Raw genomic sequence first — 20911 nt, 5'->3', positions numbered from 1 at the left:
TGCACATATTCTATTTTCTCCCCTCTTCACCTTCAGATATCAACTCAAGAATCACATTTTAGATAACACCCCCTGATTACCTTGACTATACAATAATTTTATTTTAAGAACTTATATAGAATTAGGTGACTTTTGCCTGTAACACTTGTCACAACAGCAGTTTCACTTTTATTGGGATGAGTATTTTGATTATTTGATTAATACCCATCCTCTTTAATAGAGGGGTCTAAGTTCCTTGAAGGCAGGGATCATGTCTCATCTTATTCACCACTGTATCCCAAGTGCCTGGCATGAAGTAGACCCACAATGATATTTTGGAATGAAAAAGTAAATGACCAGATTTATACTTTACCTAACATTTACTTAAAAATCATATTCTCATTCCAGCTACCCCATATTACCTGCCACTCCCCAAATCCAATATGACCTTCATGTATGAAATGCTCTTTTCTACACTCTCCATCTAATAAACCCTTATTCATTATTCAAGATCAAGAACAAATATCTTGTTCAGGGTGAATTAATCTCTTCTGCCATAAAGGATTAGAAGTTTGTTCTATATGTTAAAGTGCTTTTATCTTATATCATAACTATTCATTTATTCATTCTTTTTATTCACTCATTCATCAAATATTTATGAGCCTTACTCTGCTTGAGGTGCAGTCTCTGACATCATGGAGCTTACGTTCTAGTGGAGGTAGATAGGTATTCTACAAACAAACGTACAAGCAACTGACTACAACTGTGATAAAAACTACAGTGGAGGGGCGCCTGGGTGGCACAGCGGTTTAAGCGTCTGCCTTCGGCTCAGGGCGTGATCCCGGCGTTATGGGATCGAGCCCCACATCAGGCTCCTCCACTATGAGCCTGTTTCTTCCTCTCCCACTCCCCCTGCTTGTGTTCCCTCTCTCGCTGGCTGTCTCTATATCTGTCAAATAAATAAATAAAATCTTAAAAAAAAAAAAAAAACTACAGTGGAGAAGAAGATTCCATGTGAGCTTTAACTGAAAATACCTTTTTGGTTGTGAGTTCTTAAAAGTAATAAGCATCTCTTCTCCATATTTGCAACTTTGGCATGCAAATGCTTAACGAATTTTGTGGACTATCCAAGAGAATGAATGAACAAGTGAATAATAAATTTCAAGGCACTATTATCCTTATTTATGGTCAAATGTTTTGGTTAACATCATCTAGTATCAGTTTATTTTGGTGACTTCCAACTTTTTAGAAGTTCTACCGGCTCTTATTTTTCTATTTTGACAAGGCTCGGGTTCAAGATAAGAACTAGGATTTCTGGACATATGTAGGGAAGGAGTGATAAATAAGTAGGACTCTAACAATTATTGCTGCCCCAACTGGAATATGCTACCTGAAAACACTACGGGACCCACTAATGTTCCACCAGACCCTGGCTGAGCACCTGTCAGGTATGCACAGAAGAAACTTCTGACCTGTTGTGAGATGGAGAGATGGCCTTCAAGGTGATTTCTATCACACAAATTTTATGGTTCTATGAGATTTAAGTGAATACTACTCATGTACATATTCCACTGGACAGATGAAGAATAGGAAAAAGCTCACCCTTTCAATTTCCTTTTTTTTAAAAAAAGATTTATTCATTTATTTGAGAGAGAGAGACAGAGAGAACTTGAGCACATGCAAGTGTGGGGAGAGGCAGAGGGAGAGAATTTTCAAGCAGACTCCCCGCTGAGTGTGGAGCCTGGCATGGGGCTCCACCTCACAACCCTGAGATCATGATCTAAGCTAAAACCAAGAGTCGGACTCTTAACTGACTGAGCCACCCAGGTGCCCCCACCCTTTCAATTTCTTAAGTTTAAAATTTTGCAAAAGTGAATTTTCTATTTCTCAGCTTACACTACTCACTCTGAAGACAAATATGCAAGCCAGAAGAAACAATGTGATTGAATTTTGACTAATAAAAAAATAAAGTAAAAGAAAAGAAAGTACCAGAGTTAGTGAGTCCATTTTTTTTCCCCAGAGGTGAGCTTACACCCTTTAACAATGATCTTCTCTCTTTCTAAGTAATATAAAGTATCACCATGGAAGGACTGTATGAGGAGGGCAAAGTTGAATCAAAGGTAACAGAAATACAAGCAGAGCAGTATTTGGGTTGGGGAAAAAAGTTTCAGTTGGAAGGCAGAAATCTTTCCCAACATATTCAACTCACAATATATGGGTGGCCATGTCTTCAGACTCAAAGGAGACTATGGCCAAAATTTGCCTTAGGATGCTCAGTGTAGCCACAGCCATAGGTACCTTTCCTGACTGTCCATATTCAAAATACTGTCCACGTGTTCTGGCTTCTAGCATGAAAAAACAGCTTCTAAGGAATCAGTGGCATCCTTCATTAATGAAAGTGATTTAAAAAATCAGAATGTGTCACAAGTAATCATATGCTTGATTTTTATTCTGTGCATTAAGTAGAAAAGGAAAGAGGCTCACTGAACTATAGACATCCATCTCCACATCCCTTATAATTAATGCTTTCCATCCACCCTTGCCATCAGTGAGGATCATTAAACAGCATTTATTAAGCATCCATCTGTGTATGGCACTTTATAAATATTCCTCCCCTTGCCCCTGCTCCCTTTCCCAATCTACCATGTGTCTCTGTTGTATAAAGTGCTAGGGAGCTACAATGATAATAAATAATTAATGGTAAGAACATAAGGCAGATGGATGAGATGACCTACTAGCATCTAAGAATCTTAGGATGTTAAATTTACTGCTAATAATATAATTTAGCACAATTTGATAAGAAAATATCAAAGCGTTTGATGAGGAAAATGAGCTAATCATATTTCATCAACATTTTCTAAAATAAAAATGTGAAAATTCAGGACCACAGATGGACTGACTGAAAGCCTTGAGTTCATGTGACTTGTACCAGATGATACAGTCTTGAAATAAATAATTTGGAAAACAGTGTGGAAAAAATCATAAAAATTATGGTTGTGATAGTACAATAGGGAATGTCATTTTGAAGCAAAGGTGAAAATATTCATAAATAAAGGACACCTATTGTTTTCATTGAATGGACTAGTATGTTTAAGAATGATGAAATTATGGGGGCGCCTGGGTGGCACAGAGGTTAAGCGTCTGCCTTCGGCTCAGGGCGTGATCCCGGCGTCATGGGATCGAGCCCCACATCAGGCTCCTCCACTATGAGCCTGCTTCTTCCTCTCCCACTCCCCCTGCCTGTGTTCCCTCTCTCGCTGGCTGTCTCTATCTCTGTCAAATAAATAAATAAAATTTAAAAAAAAAAAAAGAATGATGAAATTATGGATTTTTCCCCTTCAGAAGAACTGAAAAGTTCTTCTTTAATGTTGTCATATTATTTTCCCAATGTTTTCTCTTCAAGGGAAGAATCAATAATATTGGGTTTAGGTATGGTGATATTTAAAGCACTCTTTTTCACTTTTACAAGGCTCATGTAGTCAGGATTATAGTCCAAGAGCATGTCAATGTAAAATAAGCTATTGCTATAAGATTCAGATTTACAATTTGGATTTTATTTCAGCTTAAGATCAAAATGCCCATAAGTAGAAACTGTATTTCCTAGAAGGTAAGAATATTCTTGGAGACGTATCTGAAGGAAAGCCAAAGTTATGATCTCATTTGCTTTGTGAATTTTGTTAATAATAGCCATTTTTATCACCTACCACACGTTGGGTGATTATTATATGCAGCCACTATGCTTATCCCTTAAATTTAATTTTCAGCATGAGGATGTTCATTAATTCTCAACCCATCTAAGTATGGGTATTATTATCTTTGATTTACAAATAAAGAAACTGAGGCTCAGGATGCCTGGGTGGCTCAGTTGGTTAAGTGTCTGCCTTTGGCTCAGGTCATGATCTCAGGGTCCTGGGATCGAGCCCCACATCAGGCTCCCTGCTGAGTGGGGAGTCGGCTTCTCCCTCTGCCCCTCTATTCCCCCACCTGGCTCTCTGCTCTCTCTCTCTCTCTCTCAAATAAATAAATAAAATCTTAAAAAAAGAAAGAAAGAAAGAAACTGAGGCTCATAAAGGTAAGTTACTTGGTTATAATGACATAACTAGTACGTGCCAGTGTCAGGATTCCAATCCAGCATTATCCTAATGCAAAGCCCATGTCCTTAACCTCAGAAGATGCTGGAGATTTTCCTTGAATGGCAGGATTCTGGATGCCTCAGAATGATAAATAAATGGAAATATGGAACAATTATTGAGGAATATATTTTGCATGATATAGAAGAATAAAATTCAAATAATTCTTATACCATTATATCTACCCTTTGGTCTAAGTGGCATGTATAAAATATAGTAAATGTTCTAATTTTCTTATATATAGAGATGGTAGGGTTGGCAACTATTTTTGCAGTTCTAAATTTTTTAAACTAAACAAACTTTATTTTATTTATTTATTAAAAGATTTTATTTATTTGAGAGAGAGAGAGAGAGAGAGGGAGAGGGAGCACGGGGAGAAGCAGACTCCTCACTGAGCAGGGAGCCCGATGCGGGGCTTGATTCCAGGACCCAGGATCATGACCTGAGCCAAAGGCAGACACTTATCTGACTGAGCCACCGAGGTGCCCCCTAAACAAATTTTAGTAAGTGACTTTGAAAAGTAATATTATTAGCTTTAGTATTTGAAATTTATAGTCAAGATAGTTGCTTTAAAAATATAAAATTCTCAGAAGCGGGAATGAAACATGAGAGACTATGGACTATGAGAAACAAACTGAGGACTACAGAGGGGAGGGGGTGGGGGAATGGGATAGGCCGGTGATGGGTAGTAAGGAGGGCACATATTGCATGGGGCACTGGGTGTTATACACAACTAATGAATCATCGAGCCTTACATCGAAAACCGGGGATGTACTGTATGGTGACTAACATAATATAATAAAAAATAATAAATAAATAAATAAATTAATAAATTAATAAATTAATTAATTAAAATATAAAATTCAGGGGTGCCTGCTTCTCCCTCTCCTCCCTGTTCGTGCTCTCTCTTGCTAACTCGGTCTCTCTCTCTCAAATAAACAAATCAAATCTTTAAAAACATATACATAAAATTCATAGCATTTGGAAGGGCAACATTAGTGGATTTAAATTATTTAAATTACTCTCTTGTTCCTGAGTGTATATCTTTCCATGAGACCTTGCTACCTTAGGGCACCAAAAGTAAATACAAAATTACAACGATGGAAGAGAAAAAGTGAAGTAAGGGCAATCGAACTATCTCATATTCAGTAAAACCTATAAATACTGATGAGTTGAACCTAATTATTAATGAATCCTGACTACAACATAAATCTATAATTTCTCCTATTCTAATAATGGTCAGAAAGGAAAAAGATTATAAATTACAAATAATACATACTGATTTAGATACATTATTCCTTTCTCATTCCCTCCCTCCCTTCCTTCCAAAACAATGTGTTAACTGGCTATCACCATATACTGACTGCAGTGGATACATAATTGGGTAAGATAGACCTTGCTCTCGAGAACCCATTGGATCACTGCAAAGAATACTATAAGAATTTTGGATTTGTGCTTTTAGCATATGTCTTATAGGCTCAGATAATTATTATTATGGACTTAAATATTTCTTTAATTGGCACCTAATTAATGCTTTCTACCTGATTTAAACATATTAATGTGAAGGAAGGGAAAACTATAAAATACCAGCAAATGACACAGATGTCTTAATTCATGGGTTATATGGAACATAATGTTCATTTACATGAGCTATAGCCTTGGCCACCATTTGCAATTTTAAAAGCTCTTTGAGATCTTAAATGAATTAATGAATTAAATTATTATTTTATTAACTCATTTGACAAATACTTATTGAGCACCTACAACTATATCAAATACTGTGTTATAAAATGCCTGCGAGAAAATGGCTCCCTAAAAAAGAAAAGACAAAAAAGAAAAAAGACAAAAGACAAAACCCTTACTACAATGTTCTACTTTAGCTGCACATATATGATTATAAGCCATGTTTATTATTAAGTATTTTGCTGGGCCTGAATGAAACCAGAAGCCAAGTTTAAGAAGTAATTTTTTAACACCTTCTAAGCTTTCTATGTGCACCCTTTCAATAAAACCTAATGAAAATGCTCTCCTTAGATTTAGGGAAAAAAACTAGGGTTCCAAATTTAAAATGACATTTATCTCAAAGGTAAATTAATATTTAATGGTAGTCTAATTAATAATTGTGATTTTATGAACTGAAGACATTTTGCATGGAAGCCCCTAGACACATTTTTTTCTAAGCTATACAGACTAGAGAACAGGACGAAAGATGGACCATCTCTTCTCAAATGTTACTTTACTGCTGTATTTCGGAATGGTACCTTCTAAATACCACTTTCTCATCCTGGTATTATCTTTCTGGGAGATAGTGCTTTTCATTTGTGAAAAGCAGAACAAAGAATTCAAGAGATCCAGTCACATGGGAACTTTCAAAGGATTAAAAGCAACTCTAATGTTATCTAGGTGATAACTGTGAAAAAAAAACAGCACAATACTTTACCTTAACATGCTTTATATAATAAATATTGAAATTATCGTATCTGACAAATCTCCAAAAATATATCAATTGGCATGTCAAGAGCTATTATCATTTCAGAGGGATTTTTTGTTAATAATCTGAACTGATAAAACAGCTCTTATAAATAAGCACAAAAGAAATCAATATGCAAAAGGAAAGGAACTTGTTAAAGAACACAGTGTTGTGTCTGTGTCATTTTAGAGGTTAGAAAGGAAACACGAATAGAGGAAGAAACATGAATAGAAGAAGGAGACAAGGAGAAAAGATGAACAAGAACAAAAGGAAGGAAGGAAGGAAGGAAGGAAGGAAGGAAGGAAGGAAGGAAGGGAGGAAGGGAGGGAGGGAAAGGAAGGAAGGAAATCCTGTATGAGAAAAGTGGGCATGGGAAAGCATTTAAAGTCACATTAGACACTCACAAAGATAATGTTCTATATTTGTATAATATTTTACATTTTGTAGTTCACATAAAGAAATGCCTTCGATAAAGAACAATTCCTGTGGATAGAAACAAATCATAGTGCATTCAAATCCCTTCACTAGGATATACCTGGGAGATACTCATCTGAGTCAAAATAGGCATCAGACTCCACAGATGGCTTGCATGCCTATATATGGTTAGTTGGAGGCTGATGCTGGTTGTAAGTGGGTATTTCTAGAATTTAAGCCATACTGCTTTTGAAACTTAGCGTTTCCTAAAGTAATTCATGCTAATAATAATCCAGTCCTGCACTGTCTCGTATGGTAGCCACTAGCCACATATGGATATTTAAATTTAAAATTTAATTTCTCAGCCTCACAAGTCACATTTCAAGGGTTCAATAGCTTATACAGCTAGTGCCTGCTGAATCGAAGAGCACAGATATAGAAAATGCCCATCATCACATCAGTTCTATCAGAAAGCACGGGTCTAGACGATCTCTCCTGTGAAGTTATGAAGCTGAGTTCTGTTCTGAAAATAGGGATGAGAGAAAAATTCTTTTGGAGGTTCCATGTTCTTCCTCATCACAATCCACTAGTGGCCTCCATTCTTACCAGTGGTAGCCCCTCAACCTCCACTTTCAAACTGCTCTAGCCCAGAGTCTAGAACCATGTTGGCCCTTGTCAAGAAGCACATGAAGAGTGTGTGAGTGTAAAATGGAGCAGGGCCATGGCCTGGCAGTTCATCAACACGCTGGTCCTCCTCTAGTCCTACTCTGCCCCGTCCTGGGCAGCAGTTCTTGGGAGGTGCACTCCTGGTGCTATTCCGTGACCTAGAACCTGACTTAGGTCCTGGTTCCATCCAGTCCTTCACTCACCGACCCAACACATTAACAGTGAGCACCAACTGTGGAGGTGCTATGGATAAAGCAGTGTATAAGGCCAGCCTCTGCCTTTAGTGAGCTGACATTGTCAGCAAAACGACACAAGAACATGACCCACAATTTAGAATAGGAGTAAGTGCTGCAAAGGAGAATACAAAATGCTAAGAAAGAGAATCATGGAGAGAGCCGCTCTACTCTGGGGGCCCGAGAAGACTTCTTTGAGCAAATGACTTTTGACCTGCAATCAGGGACATAAAGAAGAGTTAGGTAGGTAAAAGTGGGAAGAGAGAGCATTCCAATAACCACCTGTGCACGCCTTGTGGCAAGGAATCTCAGGCACCTTGGATAAACTAAAAGAAAGCCAGAAATCACAGGAGACTATGAAGGGTGAGTGGCCTGAAATGAGGCAGGTGGGCAGGCACCAGACTGACCAGCGCCTCTATAAACAAGTCTTACACACTAGTGATGCTCTGGAAAGTGAAGAAGGAATACGGTAACCCCCAAGTTAAAGATTGAGGCCTTTATCCTAAGAAAAGTGGGAAATCATTTAAGGGGTTAAGGTAGATGAGTGATATGATCAGATTGGCCATTTATAAAAAAAGAAAAGAAAAGGGCAAAATAAGGGGACAAGAAAAGAAGCTAGGAGTCCAGTTAAAAAGCTTCAGTGGACGTTCAGAAAGAGGTGGTACCGGATTGGTGATGGCACAGGGAATGGTCCCGTCCATTGTGCATTTATAACGTGACCATCGCATGGCTTTCCTGATAACAAACACCCATGTCTAAACTAGTCCAGACTCCTGCTAGCTACCTACGATAGACTTCTTTCTAAATTCTTAAGTGTCCACAGACCATAGCATTTGAGCCTATGGGGCTGGATCTTCCTAATCCCACCTGCCCCGTCTGCCCCTGCCTGTCTGAGTCTCCAAAATTGCCTGCTCCCAGACTCCCCTCCCCATAATTTGGCCAGGGCTTCCCCCAGCACTCCACAGATCTAACTTCCTGCCCACTTGGACTGCCGCCGGCCATCCATCTCTGGCCTCTCCCGATGCCACGTGTGCCTACCTGGCTGATTTCCTCTTAGGACCAGCTTACCCGGACCCTGACATGACTGAGTGCCCACTGTTAGAAAACGGGAGAAGGGAGTGGAGAAAGAAGCAAAGAACTCAAGTCCCAGAGTCTGCAAAAAACAAACCAGGTGGCCAGAAGCAGAGCATTAAGGTTTCTCTGGGTAATAATGGCGGTATAATGTCTCAACTCCCCCCCTTAAGCACGCCACAGCCCACGTGCGGCTCCTCACGCCACAAGTGTCACCCTCACCCTTCCATTTCCAGCAGCCCTGCCTTTGCCCAACACTTTCCTTTCCAAATAGTTCATAAAGAATCCCCAATCCTCTGGACCTAGGGCAGACTCGCTGAAGAGGGATGTGGGGGGTTCTTGTTTGTTTCTAGATAGACTATCAGCCCTGTGAGGGTAATGACCGATTTTGTTTAACCTGGTGACCCAGAAGAGTGTTTCACCTATGAAAAGTGCTTAATAAATAATTGCTAAGTGCATGTCTTTTAAAAAGCTGGCTACAATTTTGAGACAGTTAGGCTATGAGCAATAAGTCCTTTTAGAGAAAGAACTACTGCTTTGTTCTGGGGGGAAAAAAAAACCATAATGGACTGTTTGGCTATTACAGGCAAGTCCCTTTGTGGACCTGCACATGGAGTCCACTGCACTTTGAGAAAGGATAGAGGGGAAATCCTAGATAAAGAGATGTGAAGAAGAGTCTAGGGGAAGAGAAAGGCCTAGCAAATGGCTTGTATCTCGGCCCCAGAGAGATCCAGGCTGGTGAGCAAACCCCCACGGTAAGGAATGGTAAAGACATTTCTAGAAGCATTGACATCTAACTTTCAATTAGACCTAGTTTCTTGCCTATGGTAGAATTACCATCCTTTATCCCAAAGCACTCAGCCAGAGTCTGTTATGTACAAGAGCCTTACACCAATAATGCTTTAGGGAACTAAGGGAGACTGTGCTAGCCCCAGAAGTCTGGAGGGAGAGCCAATAAGAAGACAGGAGCAAGGTGGGGCAATGCCATGTGTAGAATGGATTAACTGAAGAGTGAATATAATTCAAACCCTTTCATCCCTAATTTATTCTGGAGGAAGATGACTACAGCAGGAATGGGCTAATTGTCTAAATTTATGCTTCACTTTTGTAAGAGAGAACTGTCACTGGGAAGCTCTTATTAACCCAGGGATTGCATTTCCCAGCACCCCCCTGTACTCTAGGGGGGCATCTGACTAGTTTTCGTCGGCAGATTATAAGCAGAAGTGTTGCTGTCATCATTTCTAAGCCAAGATGTTTAAGAAGTAGATGTGCCTTTTCAATTCTCCCTTTCTCCCCACATAAACACCTCTCCTCATTTGATATATGGGTGAGAAACTTTTATATTATGTCAAGCCACTAACATTTCAGTTTGTTACAGCAGCTAGCATCATCCTAACTCATTCTGAAGCTGATACCTTGAAGCAGGTGCTGCCTTTATAAAAATCTAAATATGTAGCATGGGCATCAGGCAGAAGACAGAGGAGACTGGAGGCCTGGAACCCTCCTCGGCCCTGGCAAAGCTGCACTAACTCTAGAGGAAATTGCTGGAAAGAGCCAGAATGCTTGGGTGTGATGGTTACTTCTCACTGCCTACAGCAAGGTGTTACAAAATAATGGATGAGCTCAGGAAAGAATTGGCTGGTGTGAGAACAGAGATAAGGGCAAATGGCCAAACTAGAAATCCAAGACGATGAAGCTGTAATAGTACTTTGCTTCAGGGACTCTAATAGTGAGGAATAATGCTGAAAATGGCTTTGAGTAACAGATACCTATTTTTGACAAAATAACTCAGCCTTGCAACAAAGATCTGATTAATAAGTCACCCAACCACCCATGGCTATTCTTTCAGATGACCTCAAAGTAACCACTTGAGACATGGTGGTTGAGACATGAGCAAAGAAATGAAGCAGGTTCAAGAATTATGAATATAGGAAAGAATTTTCAATGTAGTTAGTCACGTAACTGTCACAAAGCAAATACATTAAAAACCTATGAAGATTTTGAGGGAATTGTATTGTCCAAGAAATGAGGAGTCTGGCCTAAGGGGGAAAAAAACAGTGACTATAAAACAACCTCTAAGGCACCCAAACTTGGACCAACGAGAAGGGTGCTGAGAAGGTAATATAATTCCCAAGAAGGGCATACTTCCCAACATCCATTTTGGATATGGCCATGGGGAGTAATGGGTAGGGAAGAACTCTCAGAGGGTGACCAGGGCTAGAGATAATAATGAAAAAAGGAATTATTCCAAGATAGAAAAACCAGAGTCTAAAAATAAAGAATTTCCCTTTCTGCCAGGGCAGGAGGTCTTTGGCAATGTCTAACAGGATTTCTTCCATGTTTTGGGACAATGACTGCTCTTTATGTCCCATGCTTCCCTTTTGTAAATGGGAATTCTTTAATACAATTATTCTACATCTGATCCATCATTACGTCATGGGAGGGTAATAACCTGTCTTTCAGTATAAAGGTTTCTGGACAATGAGGAGCCATATCCAGATTAAATGGGGAGGACTCAGCATCACCCTTACAGCCTGGACTTTGAGATGGACGCAATGACCAGGGGGATTCAGGTAGTCTTCTGGGGCTGAGGTTTTGCTACATGTGGCCAGTGAGGCAGAATATGATAGAAATAGCTGTTCAGCAAAATTTTGCTTCTCCTTCCATGATACAGAAATGTTGCTGGGAGTGGCTAACCAGCCAGAGGTTTGATATTCCAACCCTCTTTGTATATAGATGGAGTGATATGATTCTCTCGCCAATAGAATGTGAATGGAAGCAAGGTGTGGCGCTTCTTGGGCAAACCTTCTCTATATTCTTTGCATCTAGCTGGGAACCCCTAGAACTTAGCAAGAATAAGGGTCCTCTAATCACTGCACAAAACACACACACTGGACTCTCAGATGAGCAAAAATTAACTTCTATTCTATTAATCACTGAAATACAGAGTTTTATTACAGAAGCTCACATTACCACAACCAAGACAATGACCCTTGAAGAAGAAAGAGAGGGGCTCCAAGCCTGTTATTCCAACTCAGGTTGGGAGCTGAAAGACTTAAGGACACTTGGGTTTCAAATGTTTGCCATGGGGGAATTCAGACCCTCCTCTTCTTCACCATTTCTGTTAAGGTAAGCCCTGGACCTTATCCTACCTGTATGCCTCAACAGTCTCCTAATTAGTCTCCCGGATTTCAATCTTTTCTCCCCTTACTGTCCATCTTCCTCATGCTAGCTCAGCGATTATCGCCCCACAAAAAGTGGACCATGTCACTCTACTTAAAATTGCAGTTAAACCGGGCTGCCTGTCCCATAGGATAAAATCCAGGTGATGTAACACAACACACAACACCCTTCCCATTTAATCTCCAACCTTCTTCAACCTCATCTCCCCTGATTTCCCTGTAACTGCCAGTGTTGAACCCCAATTACCAGCCAAGCTCTTTTTATGACACTGCTTTGCAAATGCTGTTCCCTCTGCCTAAAATGTTCTCCATCTGCCTCCTTTTTAGCCTGGAAAATGCTTACTCATCTCTTAAAAATTAGCTTAGTTGTCATTTCATCTGTGAAGTCTTGTCTGACACTCCCACATGGAGAACGGAATCCTGACATTTATGATCGGATCAGCCAGCCTCACATATCGCGCCTACTATCGGGGTGTTCTGTTACTCAGTTATCAACATAGTCTGATTTTGTTGCTGTTTATTTTCTTTGTTATTCAGTCAGCCTTTAAATTTATCTTCTTACTAAAAACTTAGAGTCCTGCTTTTTCAAAACAGCCCAATGATGCATTAGAATGTGATTGGCTCCCTTCGGTGGGAGACTATACCCGTAATCAGTGTTGCTGGATGAGATTAATCCAGTCTTTTGGGTGAGTTTTCTACAGTTGTGAAATATTTGGTAGGCAAGGCCCAGGAACACCAGAAAGCCCCTAACGTGTACAGAAATCCTGTGCCCCCTAAGTTCTACACTACTGATCAGACACATACGTACATGGAAAACTTGCTTGTGAGTATCTGTGATGACATCTTAACCCTGTTGTACAAAAAATATTTTCTACATGGGCATTTTCTAGGAAAGTACCATATTTGGAACTTTACCAAGATTTGCTCACCATTTTGGAGAGTCATGTCACCAACTATAATGCTGCCCATGTGAAATCATTCACAAATACAGTACACCCACATGTTTGCAATTGTAGCTGTCACACGCAATGGATATATTTACTTCATTATTTAAAAAATGCCAGATATGCTAAAGGGTCACCAATATTTAGTTGAATGTTTTCTCTTAAATCCAAACTTATGCATTTTGGTAGCGAGCATCTGGCTACTTTAGTACCTCTTCGTATGGTTATGCCTGAGCATATGCAAACTGATATACCTACAAGTTTATCATAAGCAGCTTTCCTTTGATTTCTGGCTTCTATCACAGATAAAGAACTTACTGATTTTTAAAATACTATATATGAAGATAGGTTATATTATCTACAAATATTATTTCAGGAAAGTAAAAGGGATATTACAAAACCCTGCTTACAAAAAGGGGACGCTGGGTCTAATTGAGTAGTGAATCACAACTAAATACATCTAGGAACTCAGAGCAATCACATTTTTTTACTCTTGGGATGCTTCCGTTAGGCAACTACTCCATTGAATTGCCATCCTGCTCTGCCAACAGCATTTATGACATTTTGTTATGATTTACTTGTCTGCATGTGCAGGCTGTGAGTGCATGCTGTCTGATTCATATTTATGTCCCCAACACCTAGCTTAGAGCTTGGCACCGAGAAAGGAACTCAGTAGATATCCTGAGGATGAAACACCGAATGAGAATCCTAAGGAGGCAGGCAGTCCCTGGCTCTTCTGATAGATCTCTGAATCAATTATTCACTATTTTGCCTATGCCAATATTATTAAGCTTTCTTCATTCTGCCTAATGTCAAAGTGAGTTAGGTACAAACTCAATTTTCTCTTTTCCTTGTAGTCCCAGGCAATACCATGTTCACCTCTGTATCCCCAAAGAGCCCTGCACAGAAGCAGCAGTTAATAAATATTATTTAAATCAAATTATTCCCCAGAAATATTGCTATACATAATGGTTATGTTTGTTGTACTAGTATGACCATACTTTGGGTATGTTACTGATTTTTAAGAAGGGCATTTGTGGATTGGGCTAGAGACCTAAACATCAAAAAAGTACTGCTTCTCTAAATGCGTTACAAGTTCCAAAAAAAACCCTCAAATCTTTAAAATCAACTTATAAGCTATAAGCCAATTGTAGGTTGAGAGTTATCTATACAATAAACGACTGAGCTTATGAGACCTAACATCTGTGGGAAAAATTCAAATGTCAATCATGAGGATATATCTAAGTATTTAATTACATGGCATCCTGCAGAGAATATTTGGCCATTTTATCTTCCAAATTTAATCCAGATGGTATTTTTCACATAAAGAAAAGCAGTCACTATTTACAAAGAGCTTTACCTCAAATAATATACAAGCTTCCCTTGATGAAAATCTCAGTAATCTATAATTTGATTCATGCTTTCACAATTACAGTTGTCATTTAATAAAATAAATGCATTCTAGACAATATACTAGAAAGTAAACCTGTTAAGTGACTGTATTCCAATTTCCATAATATGTGGGAGGTACATTTTACAGAGGAAAATATGGGGACACGGGTAAAAGAAAATTATATATAGAAAAACTAATAATTTTTCTTTTAACATATGAATATATCATTCTAAAAATAATAAAAATATTTGTAATACTTTATTCAAAATAATTCACAAAAGTTTTTAAAAACTGGAAATGAAATAAACTATCATTTGAAACTGGCCAGTCAGTCAACTCTCAGCCAGCTTTATTCTCTGTGGTCACCCTAAAAGCAGTACTTCCTAATGTTTGGCATCCTGATAACAATCTACCCAACTTTTAAAGATCAGCCTCCAGCTAACCTAGCTTCTTATTTCAAATTTATGTTGAAAATTTGGGGGTTTTCTCCTACTGAAAGTCCCTTCTTTTGACCTTTTCCAAGCATCCCTGTAATCATAACTACAGTCGTATCCTGTAATGGGAAGATAGAGCTTCAAATAAATCTAGAAGCTGCAAACATCTTTTCTTACTCTGTCTGGGATCACACTTAATACTTCTTTTTTTTTAATAATATTTTTTTATTATATTATGTTAGTCACCATACAGTACATCCTTAGTTTTTGATGCAATGTTCCATGATTCATTACTTGCGTATAACACCCAGTGCACCATGCAATACGTGCCCTCCTTACTACCCATCGCCAGCCTATCCCATTCCTAATGTCATAGTGGTTAAGTAGAGCCAGAATGACTGAGTTCAAGTTTGTACCATGCACTTCCTATGTGACTTTACACAAGAAAAGTCCCTGGACTTGATTTTTCATTTCTGTGTAATGAAGAGGATTAGTGATAGCTGCCTTATAGGGTGGTTGTGAGAATATTTAATATTTGTAAAACACAGAAAACATTTCCTGGCCGAAGTGCTTGCTATAATAATAATAGTAAAAAGAAACTTATTCTGTTTATATAAATAAAATAATCATAATATAATTATTAAAAATTATTAAAATATAATATAAATATTTATAAAAATGTTTTAACTTAATTTCAATTTAAAGAGTAATCACTTTAATAAAAGTTGTTATTGTTTTTTAATAATTCCCCAAAGCATAGACTGTGACAAATTTTCATGATCTGCTTCATGATTTGCCTTAATTTATTAATTAGAAACTGTTAAATGCATGTCTATATGCCAGAAATCCCTGATTTTGAACTACATATGTGATTCTTCTATTAGTTATATATTCAAGTTTTATTCTCTACACTTTAAAAAAATCCTTGAGGGGCAGGGACTATGTCTTCTATCTATCTGTTTTACACTGGTTACATTCTAATCAAGCACTCTTCTCCTTATACACACTTAATGAGTAATAAATGAATTAATGAATGAGTGAGTGAGTAGATACATGACATTAAATCACAGTATAAATAGGTACAATTCAATCTACAGGAACAGGTACTTTTCCCTTAAAGAAAAAAAAAAAAAAGATAATATGGTAAGGTTTGGTTTGCATAGGCCAAGGATTCTCTGGTCACTCACACTAACCTGACCTTTTGCTCGACAGCCTGGGCTTGTCGTAAAGAACTGGTAGGAATTTATATTTAAGAAGCACAAAGAGGAAACAACCACTGAACAAGAATGGGCTGTAGATCTGGAGTATGAAGATACTTGTAGTATATAACTAAAAATTTAAGACTGTGCTGCTCTATGAAGTTCATCTTACCACTTTGGGAGTAACAAGGTCATAAGCTCTGACCTTAAAAAGTACTCTGAAAAAAACACTGTACTTAAAAAATATCACTTATACTGCATGTTTACTCTTCTCTGAAACCTTTGTGAAAATAATAGGCATTGTGATTTTATGCAAAATCCACTTGATGAATATAAACAAATCTCAGATAATATTGCATTCTGAAGTAAACAGAGTATCTTAACCATACGCATCTACCTTAAAAAGCACATGAGAATATGTCCTATCAACTTTAAGGCATTTAATCTCTAAGGGATAGCACATTTCAAATAATGAATTACTTCTTTATAATTCCTCAAGGAAAAGATGCATGAGGTTAGAATGAATAGATTTTGTAGCTCTCCTAGATTTTACCAGTAATTGGGTCTACTTTCATAATATGTACACACAATCTCTCTAGAATACCATTTCAAAATGCCAGATATAAATTCAAGAAAAAATATGTTTTCCATGGTTAATGAAGATTTTCCACAGATATACAGGCAAGTATACAAAAAGAACCTGGGCAGATATGATTTTGAGTTATCAAGAAATGGGACTGAAAGCATATCCTGACATTGCATTTTTTCTAGCTGTCTCACTTTTGTTACCGTACTGAAAATGGGAAGCGTCAGTTCATGTTCACAGTTGCTCCATGGTGTCAACAAGGAAACTTTAAAAGCCAAACAGCAAGGAGTAGATAAGGTAATAATTCTCACTACTCCCATCTGAACATTCAGGAAACATGTATGCCTGGAAAGTTGAACTGTGGGATTTGGAGAAAAGTGAAATTGGAAATAGTTTAAACTGACACATGGATTGGTTCTACTTAGAAAAACATCAGAGAAAAAGAAAAGACAGACGCTAGAATTCTCCAAGTGGCAGGCAACGGAGTCATTTTTTGGAGTCAGTGTGTGTGTTTGTGTATGAGGGAGATTTGGAAGCACTACCCTGGAGAAGGAATGGTGAAGGTTAAAAGGAGGAAGAAAGCAAAGAGAACTGCCAACTGATTCACTCCGTTCTCCCAGAGTCTGTGTGCCAGAAAAGGAAAAAGAGTGCATTAGACCGAATTCTATTCATGGTAAACAACTGGTCTGAACCTGACAGCAAGAGGGAGGGGATTATAGTATTTACTTTGTGGAGGCATAGTCATTGTTTTCGGTGAAGAGGATACTTTTATTCAGTGGAGAAAAAAAGTTATTTATACACTGTACCCTCAATATCCTCAGAAAGTCTACGCAGCCACACAAGCAAGAACATTATTTATGCCCTACGTTAAAAACACCACCCCTAGCAGCAATTAAATGCACATACACATACATAATGGGCCAGATTACTCAACTGTCTAAGTTTTGGTTAATTTAAGAATCAAGAACTCTTTAGTTTAGATGTCTATAGATCTAATTCATGTCTTACAAGTAAGCTTTGGACAACTTTATGTTTATTCACACACACACACACACACCCTCTAAAGAGTGAAATAAAGTAAAACTTTAGTTTATACATATATACATATATATTTGTAATGTTACCCTCTTTTTTGAAAATCTTTCCTGGAAGTTATGCAGTATTGACAAGTTGGCCTTTAGATTCTTGACCAGAATTTACCTCTCTCTTGTTTTCTGAAGTGATGTTTACTGATAAACATACCAAGAGACCACTGTCCCACACAATGCCACACAGTTAGAAACAATAACAAATTCCTACTTCTCTTTTGAGCTGAGCGTAAAAAACCAAATCCCAACAAAATCCAAAAACCAGCGCAAAAACAGAAATGCGAAATGCTATTTAAAATATTGACATTATTGCATAACTTGATTAGAAGGAATGTTGAACCTGCATGAAATACACCCAGCGTACATCTGTGCATCCTAAATTTTTCAGTGTAATCTTGCATCTGTGATTATATCACTTGTGCAGTCATAAATGATGTATAAATGCCATGTTTGTGCATATTGCACACTGACAATTTTTATGAATGAATACACACAAATGCTCAGAATTCGAGAAAATGGATGGCAGCATACTATTTTGAAAACGGTCATTAAGCATTGGAAGCAAACGATGAGGGAAATGGTAGGTGTCTTTTGGTGCCATTCAAGGCAATTGTATTCTCAAGTCCTCTAGCAGAGTGTGTTGGAAACAGCCATGAAGCTCTTTCCTTAGAGACTCGGTTCTCCCTCTCAGGAACCTCGCTACCGAACGGAGAACGCGCACCGCTTGAAGGATAAAATGCATGCATGTCTCTGTGCTCTGAGGACTGTTCATACATCCGAGACATCACCCTCCCTAAATCCGGTCCCACAAGTGTGTGCATGTGAGTGTGGCATTTACCAACAAATGAACAGAAGGCAACAAGAGCTCGTCTCCTCGAAATAACATTCCCCATCCCTTCCCAGGCAGGCTGCTCAGAACCTTCCCAGGGGCTGACACCGGAGCGCCTTCCCCACGGGGACGGAGCCTTACATGAACAAGCCTCTCAGGGCTAAGTCAGCCTCAGCTTTGTGTGTAAGTCCGCTCGGCGCCATATGGCAGTTTCCAATTCCTTTAGCAACTCAAGTCTGGCTAGGCTGCCCGCGACGATTCATTCTTAAAGGAAGACCCCTTCGGGGAGCAGCAATGCCCCTTCACTTACCTAGCTCCCACAGACCCCGCTCAGCGGGCGGCACGGGCTCGGGCGCCACAAAGGGTTGTGGGATTCCCCGCTCCCTCCGGGGCTCCTCTCCCTGCGACGGTCCCCTTCGCCAATGATCTGTCGCTGGAAATCCCCCTCCCCTCCACGGAGAGGAGGGTCTCCCCGGCTGGCTGGAGCTCCTGGCGTTTTTCCCCCTCTCCTCACATCCCTGACTCTGTTCGCGGTCTCTAGCAGGAAAGCTCAAAGGAGAGGCGGCGGGAGGAAGCTAAGGTATCCTTAAAAAGAACAATAATCTTCATCGATCTTCGCCCCCTTCCCCACGCGAGCCCCCATCCCCCTGCCACCGCCGCCGCCGCCCAGACGAGAGAGGGCTGGGATAGAAAAGGAAAAATCGAGCGGGGCTGAGCTCGCCGCGCGGAAGGAGCCGGGAAGGCGAGCCGCGCGGGCCGAAGAGTTGCAGTTCGCTCGGGCTGCCGGCGGAGAGGTGGCGGCGGTCGGCGGGGGCGGTGGGTGGTGGGTGCTTGGTGGGTGTGTGTCTGTGGCTGAGCCCGGGAGAGGCTGGGCGCGGGAGGCGAGGCAGGGCGCTCGGGGGCGCCGGGCCGGCGCGCACACCCGCCCGCGGCCACCCCGCCTCGCGCTCCGCCTCGTCCCGCGCTCCGCGCACCCGCTGGCTGGAGGGGCAGCCGCCGCCGCCGCCGCCGCCTCCTCCTCCTCCTCCTCCTCCTCCTCCTCCTTCTCCTCCTCCTCCTCCTCCTCCTTCTCCTCCTCCTCCCGGGCGCTCGCGGCTCTCGAGGTGGGCGGCGGGCCCGCGTGGCGGGGCTGGGCGGGCGGCCGGGCACCGCCGGGGACGCCCCGGCTCGGCCTTGCGGGGCGGGAGCTGTGCGCTCGGCCTGGGACAGCGCCCCCGAGCCCAGGGCGCGGCCGGGGCGCGGGCGGGCGGGCACCGCCCACACCTCGGCGGGCGCCTCCCTCTCCTCGGGCGCGCCTCTCGCTCCCTCGGGCCCCGGCCCCGCTCCACACCCACCTGCTTCCCTCTGTGGCTCGCTCTGCGGAGCTGGAGGTCCGCATTCGGCGGGCGCCGCGCACCCGGCAGCGGGGAAAGCCCGGGGCGCCCCGCCGACGAGCGCTGGGTTGGCTTCGCGGGATTCCCTGGGCCCTTGTGCTTCCAGCCGCTGGGCTCTCCCCACGCCCGCCCTGACGCGACCCTGACCCGGGGCCCGCTAGTCGGTCCCGGGGACCTGGGGTGAGGAGAGATCGCTCCTGAGCGATAGGGCCCGGAGTATTTTCCCGGAGGAGTGCAGGGCTATCCGGGAGCGCAGATGGGATCTGACTTTCCTTCCAGCACCTCCAGCTCCGTTTAGGGGCCGTAGCCAGCCCCCGTAATCCCTCTTTCCTGGGTTTGAGGGAAAAGCCGGGTGGGTTGGTGGCAGCCTTAACTCTTGCTTCCCACGGGGGCGCTATTCGTACTCTAGCTTGCTTTCTTTTGCCCGCTTTCCCTGCGATCTGGAGAATTTGTGCCAAGTTCCTCCTTGGCGAGGCCGCCTGGTGGACACCCAGACCTTTCCCTACCTTCAGGGCGCGGTAAAGACAGAATGAACTTGAATAAAAACATCACTGGGCTCTCCAGTTCCCTGACCCTTGTACTCCTTAACCGTCACAGTTAGAGGGGCTTTTAGGAAAACAGTAGCTTGAAACACCCTATAAGAAAGCATATAGGCCAGGAGAGTATTTTTAAAGCTGGGACTCCCTTCTGAGTTTCTTCAGGCCAAGAAAGATGGCTGTTGAAGAGAGACAAAATGCACTCAGTTTTAAATATATCTCATTTAGTCCTTGCTTCTGTTTTAGTGGCCCTGAGGTGTACTGGGAAGTACTATCATCTAGGGATCTCTATGCCTTGATTTCTCACCCCTCCCATAGGCCTTAGCTTGTGCTGGGTGATTCCGCCCACCCCTCACGTGCCAGATGTTGGGCAGGATGTTTTGT

The 20911-nt window shown here is 41.1% G+C and overlaps 1 protein-coding gene across 1 annotated transcript in view; it reads right to left on the bottom strand.

Annotated features, from left to right (window-relative positions):
- KCNB2 (potassium voltage-gated channel subfamily B member 2) overlaps positions 1-19410 on the bottom strand; it is a 381493-nt gene extending 362083 nt beyond the window's left edge. Inside the window, exon 1 of the mRNA XM_026495898.4 lies at positions 18929-19410. The gene's annotated coding sequence lies outside the window, so the exon portion shown is untranslated. The remainder of the gene's footprint in view (positions 1-18928) is intronic.
- Positions 19411-20911: the final 1501 nt, after the last annotated feature.

The sequence above is a fragment of the Ursus arctos genome, unplaced genomic scaffold, assembly GCF_023065955.2.
Source record: "Ursus arctos isolate Adak ecotype North America unplaced genomic scaffold, UrsArc2.0 scaffold_6, whole genome shotgun sequence".
NCBI classification, from domain to species: Eukaryota; Metazoa; Chordata; class Mammalia; order Carnivora; family Ursidae; genus Ursus; species Ursus arctos.
This window is presented reverse-complemented; position numbering and strand designations above follow the sequence as displayed.